This window comes from Nelumbo lutea, chromosome 5 (genome assembly GCF_056320005.1).
Source record: "Nelumbo lutea isolate HS-2025 chromosome 5, American lotus-T2T, whole genome shotgun sequence".
Classification (NCBI taxonomy): domain Eukaryota; kingdom Viridiplantae; phylum Streptophyta; class Magnoliopsida; order Proteales; family Nelumbonaceae; genus Nelumbo; species Nelumbo lutea.
The window spans coordinates 21,000,800-21,012,323 of NC_142688.1; the positions used below are offsets into that span (position 1 = coordinate 21,000,800).

Genomic DNA, 11,524 nt, shown 5'->3' on the forward strand with positions numbered 1-11,524 from the left:
AATTTTATTAATTAATAATATATAAATATAATATTTTTGAGTAGTTTTTATTTAATTTATTTATACTATTCCGTATTTGTTTTTAATCCAAATTCATTTATATCTTATATAAATCCAGTGGATAAGATCTTATTGGAATTTGCATATAAACAAAGGGAAAATCTATGATGCGGAAAAGATATGGTATGCATGGAAAGAGTTTTGACCAATCAAAACCCACCCATGAATTTTGATAAATAAAACAAGATTGGAAGTCACATTTATGATTCCAGTTGACTGGTTAGAAGTTTTTCAAATATCATATCTTTTCTATATCATAGCCGATAACACATCTTTGAAAACTGAAAACGACATATCACGTCTTTATTACATAATATGGACATGCATTTGCCCCGGTTTCCTGTCCAAACCACCATATGAAAATTTTAATCCACTTATTCTCTCTCTCTCTCTCTCTCTCTCTCTCTCTCTCTCTCTCTCCTACCTTCTTGTTGGTGCATTTTGAATATACCATTAATCTAGTTTTTAGACAAATAAAATCATACAGGGTAATATCATTTTTGGTACTAAACGAAAATTCACTAACAATTAGGGGGTGTTCTTTTTTTGGATTTTGAGAGGGGGGAAAGTTGGTCAATGGGATTTTTGTTCCCATTGACCAAGATTCCTATGTTCATTTTTCAGTTTTTTGTGGGTATTAGGGATAGTTTATTTTCTTGGGTATCACTTATCCGGGTAAGTGATACCCATCTCCTAGGTGGGTAAATGACTTTGGGTAAATGACTTTCCCACTTGGGGGGAAAGTTTCTAACACTTGAATGGAACAAAAATACCCTTTTAATAATGGATTTTTATGACTAAAATTGTCATTACTTTATTTACATGGGAAATAAAAGAATATGGGTAAATGCACTTACCCGGATAAATGTTTCTCAAAAAAAACTTACCCGTAATTGCATTTACCCGAATAACTAACTTACCAATAAGCAAATGGGGCCTTACTAGGAACCATATAGGGACTAGGGTAATATCACCATTTTATATAAATAGTGTAATTCACTTTTCTAACTTCTAATTTTGATAATATATAGATTAGTTTAGTGTAGGTTATTATTTTGCCTATCTTTAAGGGTGGACTTTTGCTCTATCCTATATTGCATATGTCCAGATTTACATGTTCCCATCAGTATTTGTATTTACACCTACATGTTTCTGTGAAAGCAAATTTAGGTTGATTTTACAAAAGTCCCCTAACAATTTCGTTTACAGTGTTCTCCATGTTGGCAATGGGAATTCATTTACTAAATCAAAGAAATTGTAACAAAAATAAATATAGTTATTATTGAAATCTATTTGTGGTGAACTTTGATACCTTGACTTAATTATTTAAAATTTTTTAGGGAAAATTCCACTTTAGTACCTAAGCTTTGGGGGTAGTGTCAAGTTAGTACCCAAATTTTCAACTGCGTCACTGCAGTACCAAAACTCTCAAAAAGTGTCAAAATTGGTCTCTTCCGTTAACCGACCATCAGTTATCTCAAAACTACCCTTCGAAAGAAGACACTGTTCATTGTCTTCTATCTTGAGACTGACCGATTGAGGTGTTTAAGATTGTAGACTATTGAAGTCATTGTCTTCTACTTTTAGATGACTATTGAAGTCATTGTCTTCTACCTTTAGATCTGAAAAACATTCTTATCTAGTTATTTCTTTGCTTTCATTTATTATTTTCTTCTATCATATTTCATGTTTTTTCTCTCTTTTTCTTTGAAAATAACTGGTTTAATCTCAAGGTAGAAGACAATAAACCCTGTCTTCTTTTGAAGGATAGTTTTGACATTTTCAACCGGTTCATGGCAGGGACTAACTTGACACCTCTTAAAAATTTAGGTAGGTTTGGATATTAACTTAACACTACCCCCAAAATTCAGGGTATAAAGTAGAATTTTCCCTTTTTTTTATGACCACGATTGTTTATACTTAGATCAAACGCAGCAATATTTTGGTTTTGCACCAACTCATAAGTAAAGGTGGGATCTAAAAACTCAACATTGTGTCAAAGAGATTTTAACCCTGCCTGGTGGTTGCAAACATCAAATATATTATTGGAACGAACAAAAGATTTAAAAAGGAAATTTGGAAGATTTACAACGAGATAGAGGGAGATAAGATCGTTTCCATAACACTGGTTCAATATTGCAGAAGAAACATTTAGGTTGTTTTTGGTTTCTCCAACATTCCTCGATAACTTTCCCTCATTTTTTTTTTTTAATTTCTTTCTTATTTTCCCTCAAACCAAACTTAGCATAAACTACTTGCGCTGGCAGTTTATTCATAGGGTTTTAGTTGGACCCCCTAGTTTTTAACAAATAAATTATATAAGAAGAAAAACTATACAAATGGCTCAGTTTATTTGCCGTGCAAATTTCATTTGCAGTTGCATAAATGCATGGAATTGCATAAAATAGGAAATAAATACCCTCTTTATATGAAAAAAACGGAGTCAGGATGAATTAATCAAATCAGATTTGCACTGCAGCAAACAAATACAGCCTATAGGACATTTATTAATTCCTTGTTTGTGTTAGAATTAGCTATATTTCGGTAGCCAAACTTCACTCATTATTGCATGGAATTAGAGAATCCACACCCATCTTGATATATTGGTTTCTTACGAATGTGACTTTTCCTTCCATCTATTCTTTTAATTGAGGGTTGAGCCGGTAGGCTTGATTGTTTAACTAATGGCCGGTAGGCTTGATTGAGGGTAGAGAATCCACACGAATTCAGTCAGTCAATCAGCTCTTCTTCGTGTATAATTTGTTTATTTATTTATTTATTTATTTGGGTAAGATATATCTTGTTTAATTAATGTAATTAAAAATATATATCGTTTAATTAAATACGTTTTTCTTTTGGTATGTGCCTTTCTCTTTACGTCTCGTCTCTTCTTTAATTGCCTATAGGTTGGGGAATACTGGTGGTTAGCGGTTTAACAGATTAATCATGCATCGGAAATTAGGACTGGTTTTCTAATTCTTGGTCGTGGTGGTGGTAAAAGCACATTAAAGCCTATCTTTTCCTACCTTTTCTTTCAAACCAAATAGAGCTTATTTGAATCTTTTACTTCTCACTCTTGCCATTTCCGTTTGGTTTGTGGAATGGAAATAAGGAAAAGGGAATATTCTAAAAATATTCTTTTTTTTTCATTTGTTTCAAGGAAAAAAAGGAGATGGAATGAGAAAAAAGTGGGATGTGAAATTCCAAAATTGTGTAATCGGGGTCGCACTAAAACCGTGCAACCCCGGTGGAAAATTTTGAGAAAACTTGAGTTTCGTCTTCATCCTCACCGCTGTTGGTAATCACCACCACCGCTGCTGGTAATCGCCGCTGCCCTTCTACCTTCTTTATAAGGAAACCGACAATAGATGGTTTCAGGAACCCAGATCTACCACTGCTGGTAAAGCATATGCATGAGGATGAAGACGGTTTGAACTTGATGGTTTCAGGAACCAGATCTGTCGCTGCCCTTCTACCTTTTGTATAAGGAAATCGGCAACAAATGGTTTTAGGAATCCAAATCTGCCGCTGCTGGTAAAGCATATGCATGGTTTCATCTTCATCCTCCCTCATGCATATGCTGGGAATCGCCACTGCTGGCAATTCCAGTTTCCCACGAGGTAACACCGTTGATAACAATCCTTGGTAGGCATTCACCGGTGATGAGAGCGGATTGATCTCTACGGATTGAACATCCGAGATATCTGTTTTGTATTGGGTAATTTTCCTACTGTTTTCTCATGTAAAACCAAACAATGAAAAATTAAATTTTTACACTTTCCCATCCCACCCAAATCTTCCCACAAATCAAATGGAGCTTTAGGGGGCGTCTATTGGGACCAGATTTGATCCAGTAGTCTAATATGAATCCATTATAGATAGACTAGGTCCAATCCAATTCAATAAATATTTTGGATCATTATGTCTGAATTGGACCAGTTCAGTTTAATGTTTAGACTGCTCAATCTGTTCAAATTTGTTCCAACTCAAACCTGGTCCATTGATACATGTATTCTTATCTTCTATCAATTGACCATATATTGATTCAATCCGATTCAATCCAATATAAATCCATTATAGATGGACCAAGTCCAATCCAATTCAATAAATATTTTGGATCATTATGTCTGAATTGGACCAGTTCAGTTTAATGTTTAGACTGCTCAATCTGTTCAAATTTGTTCCAACTCAAACCTGGTCCATTGATACATGTATTCTTATCTTCTATCAATTGACCATATATTGATTCAATCCGATTTAATCCAATATAAATCCATTATAGATGGACCAGGTCCAATCCAATTCAATAAATATTTTGGATCATTATGTCTGAATTGGTCCAATTCAATATGCCTTGTTAGTTTGTACAATTTATCAAAATTGATTTTGTTTTGGATGGGTACAATCCAAAGCTAGTGTATTGAAACCCGTATTGCCATGGTTATGGATCCTCTCTCAATAGGGGTGTTCATAATTCAGTGGGCCTATTTTTTAAATTAAATCGATATTACCAGTTTCCCGAAGCTGATTGATAACCAATTGATCGATTCGGTTAACTATCGTTTTGGTTCGTCGGTTTTTCAGTTAAGCATAATTGATAATTTAACCAGGTTTGCACATTTGTGCCCACACCTTATATCTACACTCTCCGTGAACACACTATACAACTTCCCTTGGGCCAAACCGACCGGTACATGTCTGAGAGACTGAGGATCTCCGCAGACGAGTCCAACGATGACGCATGTATTAATCAAGAAGATTTTGGTTCCAAGTCTGTCTTTTCTCTCTTCTTATTATACAACTTTGTTTCTAGAGCCTTTTTTATGGTTCTAACAATGCCTGTGGAGAGAACTTGTTCCAGGGTTGCATAATTCGTTGTTTCACTAGCAGCTAGATTGAAAAAGAAATTAATGGCATTCAACCTCAACGCTGAGATAAAGCCAGCCCAACCCGGCATAAGGACTGAGGGACTCTGGTTATTGTCTTAAATCGGATCAATGTGGAGGGTCCAATTGCCAAGTAGATGGCCCAACATGGTTCATAGAATACTGGGCCAGGACGTGGGCCAGTCTGTTAGCCTTCCTGTTGGCATGCGAAATCAAGAATGTATACACATTAGAGGATGTAGGATGAAGCCACATACCAGGAGCACATGAGCTGTATGTCGGGTATGGATCTGTTACCAACAAAACACTCCCAACACTGTCTCAATAGGCCAATGCAGCCGCACATTAAGAATATTTTTCTTGTCATTTATGGGAAGATGTTAGTAATGGTTGTTGGAACAGTGTTAGGATTGGCTACATGAATCTTATTTCACTATTCTATTCTATTTATAATCAAATTTATCACGGATTTTTGGTTCTCACAATCATTGAACTTTACAGAATTAAAAAATATGTATATTTTTTAGATTATACAGAATTAAAAGGGTCATTAAGGCCCTTATGATTAAAAGGCCACTTTAAAGCTAAAATAGATAATGTTAAGATGTCGTCAATGAATCCGTAAAAAATAAAATAATAAAAGCTCATGTGGCACTACTTAAGTTTGAACAAGTCATTTTAGATGTTAAAAAATAAATTTTATTAACCTTGATTTTTTTTAAGCCATAAGGCAAGAGTTTTATTTAACTTTCAACTCAAATGTTACATCTCATCTAAAATAATAGATCGGACACAATCTGGAATAGAGGACCAAGTAAGCGATCGGTTTTGTCTTAGAGCAAATTGGGCAAGCCCATGGGCTGCTCTATTACAGGATCCAGGGGTGTGATACACCTTGAAAATTACTTAAAGATTTTTAACAATAATTAATTGAATAGTAAACAATTAACAACATTAAGAGCATATTATTGCTTAATTAACTAATAATAAATTAACAATCACTCAGTTTGCTTATTTAACTTAGTTAACTTTTTTGGGTATTTGGTGATATGTCTAAATCCCTTGGAAAGGCCACTGAGTAGCGCAACACCACACTAATTGCTCTGCTTAGTGGGAATCATACCCACGTCTCTACTAGAACAAATCAGCTAATGAGCCAACTAGGCCATAATTTAGTAACTCAATTTGCTTAGTTAAACTAAATTACTTAATTTTTACAATTACATTATGTACTTATTTTAATTTTCTTAATTAATAATAACTTAATTGACTTATTTACCTCAATTAGCTTTGATTATTTAGTTACTCTATTTACTTAGTCCAATTTACATAATTGACTTAATCAATTAGTTGATTCACTTAATTGTCTTAATTTTCTTATTTAGGTCGACTAGAGTTGTCTATTTAATTACTTCATTAATTTAGTTTCCTTAATTAATTTAGTTTACTTATTCATCAATTATATAATTTACATAGTTGGATTAATTTACTTAACTATCTAAATTAGTGTGATTTATTTAATTAACTTTATACCATCATAGACATTTAAGTAATTTATTTAATTAGCCTTATTAAAGTGGGTTTTTCAAACTTTGGGGTCTAAAGTGGCCTTTTCAAACATGAGCGTTGCTATGCTGTTATTATTTCATTCATTGTTTAATTAGTGAATTTTCCAATGACATCTCTAATGTCATCAATTTTGAGTTCAGATCTCCTGCCCACAAATACTCTACCCATGTTTGCCCACATAGCATCGCAACCACATATGGGGAATGTTTCATCCTATGCAGGGGGAGATGTTCATAACTCATAGGGGTAGTGTGATGTGAGTAGATGTGGACAGAGTTCTCGTGAGCAGGAGATCCCGTGTCATCAAATTTGCCTTAAAATAGTCCTTTTATCATAGTTTGAGTGTGAAAATGGCCCTTTTAATTCTTTAGACTCTAAAGCGACTTTTTTTGTACAAATTTCAAGGGCTGTCAAAGCCAAAAATCCAATCCATTATTGAACTAATGGTGCTTAAATCGTTTTTTTACTATTATCCAAATCCTATTTTGCTCTAAACCCGGCCCTTTTAGTGCCTTCAAATTGCAACAAATAACTTCTTTTTATGGGTATTGTTGATGGTATGCATGTGAACAAATCATTTAAGTCTACTTTCTCTCATTTTTACCACGTACATGCATGTATGTATGTAACTATATCACAGCCATGCTGAGCCGGGCTAGAAATGAAATAGATAGCAGTGATCCATATTTTACCCAATTATATATAAACGGATCAAATTAGAATACTAACCAACATTTTTATTAATATTCACTTATTCAGCCCTACGTAATAAGCTTTATTAAAAGATATATAAGGCATTACACCTAATTTAGTGGTGGGAAACATGTATCTTGCCATGCATTCATTGAAAAGAAAAGGGAGTATAGCTAATAAAGGTAATTTTTAGGCCTTAATATCAATAAAAGCAAGCATTTTAATATAATTTCTAAAATAGACTAACTTTTTAAAAAATATATCAAATAAGGGCAAAAACATTGTTCATGTTCTTCCTCCTCCAAACCACTTCCGCCCCAGCCCCATGAACCTCAAGGGTCACCATCCATCAGCACTGTCGCCACCGTCCACCTCATGTCAGGTGGGCGGAGGTAGAGGCGACAGTGGTGGATGGTAGTCATTGAGATTTGCAGGGCTGGGGAAAAGGTGGGCAGATGTAGCATTGCCGAAGGTTGGTGGAGGAGACAGCGTTGGACGGAGGAGGAGGTGGGCGGAGGCATTGTCGGAGGTTGCCGGAGACGGCGGCGTGCTAATGGATAGTGGTCATTAAGGTTCATGAAGTTGGGGTGGAAGTGGTTTGGAGGAGGAAGAAGATGAACAGTATTTTTGCCCTTATTTAATATATTTTTTAAAAATTAAACTATTTTAAATTTTATATTAAAAATATTAATTTTATTGGTACAAGGGCCTAAAATTGCCCTTACGGCCAAAATAGAATAAAAGCATCTTCCAAAAAAAAATACATGAACATAAGATATATGCATCTAAAAGATAGACTTCTTTGAGCCATTTATACGAATTAAACAACTCCAACTAATCACCTCATGGGATTCAGAATTATTATTCCTTATTATACTATATATGGATACCTTAATTTCATGGCTTCTAATAACCGACGAGACTAATTAAGGACCTACTTGGACAGGATATTTGCCGATGCAATCTTCCCATGGACTCTTACGTGAGGGCGTCACATTCCGAAGAGCTTTCCAAACAGCGCTGTTACACTTGAAGCCACTCCCGAACGCAATCTGCCAGATGCGATGGCCCTCCCGCATCCTACCCTTGGCTTCTATGTAGGCTAGTTCATACCAGACGGAGCTCGATGATGTGTTGCCGAAACGATGCAGGGTCATCCGTGAAGCCTCTACATTTATCGGCAGCAATTGCAGGTTCTTCTCCATCCCTTCGATCACGGCCTTTCCACCGGCATGTATGCAGAAATGGTCGAACACCTGCTTGAAGTCTGGAACATAAGCCTTGATCTTGGTTCTGAACACCTTCTTAGCCAGCAGAGTGGCTATGAAAATAAACTGCTCACTGATTGGTAGGACGAGAGGGCCCAATCTGGTGATGTTGGCCTTGAGTGATAGTCCGGCGATGGCGATGAGATCCTTGGATAGGGAGATACCAGCTCCGCCTACTTCATCTTCGTCTCGCTGCACGCAGAGGTATGCCTTATTGTCGGCCCCAGAGTGGGTCCTGACGACATGATCAAGTTTGTACTTGGCCCGGTGCTTGTCAATCGACTTGTTTGACAGCAAAATAGCTGCCCCACCAACCCGGAATAAGCAGTTGGTCACTAGCATAGATTTGTTGTTGCCAAAGTAAAAGTTCTGTGTAAGGTTTTCGGTACTAACAACGAGGGCGTAGGTGTTTGGACAAACCTTCAGCAACTCCTGAGCGACGTTAATGGAAATAAGTCCAGCGCTGCATCCCATACCTCCAAAGCTAAAGCTCTTGATGCTCTCTCGTAATTTATACTTACTGACAATCATGGAGGAAATTGAAGGTGACGGACAGAACAGGCTGCAGTTCACGACGAGGATTCCAATGTCCTCGGCCTTGACGGAGGAGTTGTTGGCAAAGAGATTGTCCAAGGCGCCAAATACAACTTGCTCCGTCTCTTCCCTGGATAAGGCTAAAGTAGTGGCGGGTGGCAGTCGTAGCAGTCCGTCGGGGCCGTAGGACTCCTCCCCTATCCCAGAGCGCGAAAGTATCTTGGCCTGGAATTCGATGGACGATTCATGAAACTCCCTAAAAAACCCCAACAGCTTCCTAAACCGATGGAACCCAACTTTCTGGGCCAGAGGCGCGCTATAGAGGGAGTAGTCCAGAAGGTAGACAGGGCGAGGGGGAGTCATCATATAAACAATAAAGTAACTGATCAATAGAACCAAAGCTAAGTAAACAAGTGCATTCCCCGGTTTGTGCTGGAGGTAGAGCCAAAGGTGGCGAACAAACTCCAAGTTCATTTGCGAGATTACCTCGTCACGATTGAGAGTTACAAGATTGAGAATGAGAGGGACGATGACACATAATGTTAAGATGTGAGTAATGAAGTTATATAACCCAAGCTTCACGTACCTCAAGATTACTAGCTAACAAATTAAATTTAATAGATCTCTTCTGGATTTCGATGGTTTTGATGAACACCACTTCCGTGGAGTGTGAATCCATTTAATAGTCGTACTGTAAACAGTCACCCGAAAGTCAATTAGTTATTGCCTTCCAAAAAAAAATGTTAATTAGTTATCCCATCGGCATGTAGTCGAAGTATATGACCTTTAGTGCGAAATTCAGAATTCGAGAGTTACATGGGATATCTTGCAAATTCACTTTAATCTAAAGCATTGCGGGTACGTATGTAGTAGGCATGTTAGGTAAGTACAATGAGTGAGTACTCAGTGGCTGTGTGACATATGTTCCAATGCCATTAAAATAATTAAATATAAAGATAATGAAAAAGGAAAATCTAAACATATTGGGAATCGATAGGGTTTTTTATGGTCAGGTTGGGTTGGTTTAATGAGGTTTTTCCAAGCGATCTAACCTGGTCAGGTTACCTGAGATGGAAATCGAAATCGACCCAGTATTAAGTAAAACCGACTTGGTCGGTTTGAATTGAGTTGGGTTGGGTCGGTTTGGATCAGTTTCGGCTAAGGGGGTGGACCAAGTTAGAATTAGAATAGAAGACAAAAGTTATCAAGAAAATAGAAAGTCAAACTTTATTAGAGAAAGAAGACTGAAATTTGTATATTTCAATAAACTTTCTAAGTTCTAATCTAAGTAAAAAATGACACATAATTCTAACTTTAATTGATTATTTGGTGTAAAAAACTATAGAAACTAGGATCCTTTGATTCTTTTCTTTAAACTTTTCCAAAAAAAATCTTTGTCTAGTTGTCTTACAATACTTGTCATTAATGTTATTTCTAACTAGAAGACTAGGTTAGGTTGTAATTAGGAATTAGGATAGAGACAAGTTAGTTAAGTAGGAACTAAGTTAGGTCGGGTCAGGTCGGATTTGATTTTCACACAAGAAAACCGAAACTGACTCGAACCATCGGTTTATGAATTTGTACAACCCGAAACCAACCGATACTGATGAAAACGCGGCCGACTCGGATTGATCGGGTTGGGCCTTCTTATGAACAGCCCTAAGAATTGAAACTCATTTATATTTTATTTTTTTATTATATTTTATTTTTAATTATTTTGACAAAAATAATAAAATAATGAATAATTTTTGTTTAAGGGAAAAAAAACATTTGATGCACGAATCTGGTAGCACCTGGTAACACCTCGTAATAGCATGAGGCTACATCCCAACTTCCCAAGGATCTTCTAATTATTATTATGCATCTACAATTCCTAACTTTTAATTGAAGATTATTTAAGATACCAAAAGCAAACTGGTTAGTGCTGGTTTCTTTTCAGCCGGACCCTGCTTTTGAGCTTGAAATGTAAATGAAACTCGATCCTACCAAGTTTTTATTGCTTCGTTCACTTTCTTTGGGTACTCATAATGTTTGTTGTTGCATGAAGAACTTTCATTATTGCAATAAAGACGAGTTTGGTTAGTTGGTTGTTCTGAATTAAATTGGACAAATGTATTTCGATTGAAGAATAAATCTGCATTATTGGGCGACAGCCCCACATGCACTTCCCAATGTGGTGCAAAGTGTTTTGGTTGGACATGGACAAGGTGGTAATGCTTGTTAGTCTATTAAAGTGGCTGTCAATTTAGCTCAACTCAACTGTGAGTCTTCTAGCAGGGCCTTGTACCATGCATTGGCTTTGTTAAACAAAATTCAAGTTGAAGAACCCTTATTACATTTTCAATTGGGAAAATCTAATTAAATTGGTTCCAACCCAAGCATTACTTTTGAGTTATGTATCGTTAGATAAATTTATAATGATTTTTATTAATTTATCTATTAATGTTCATTAATTGTTATTATAGTTGGATAAATTTTGTTAGTTTTTATTATTCTAAGTTGAATTTAAAAAAT

The 11,524-nt window shown here is 36.1% G+C and overlaps 1 pseudogene across 1 annotated transcript; it reads right to left on the bottom strand.

Annotated features, from left to right (window-relative positions):
- Positions 1–7,991: 7,991 nt before the first annotated feature.
- Positions 7,992–9,544, bottom strand: LOC148850876 (3-ketoacyl-CoA synthase 4 pseudogene; annotated as a pseudogene). Its single transcript, XR_016099528.1, has one exon. The product of XR_016099528.1 is annotated as a 3-ketoacyl-CoA synthase 4 pseudogene (transcript).
- Between the last annotated feature and the right edge of the window lie 1,980 nt (positions 9,545–11,524).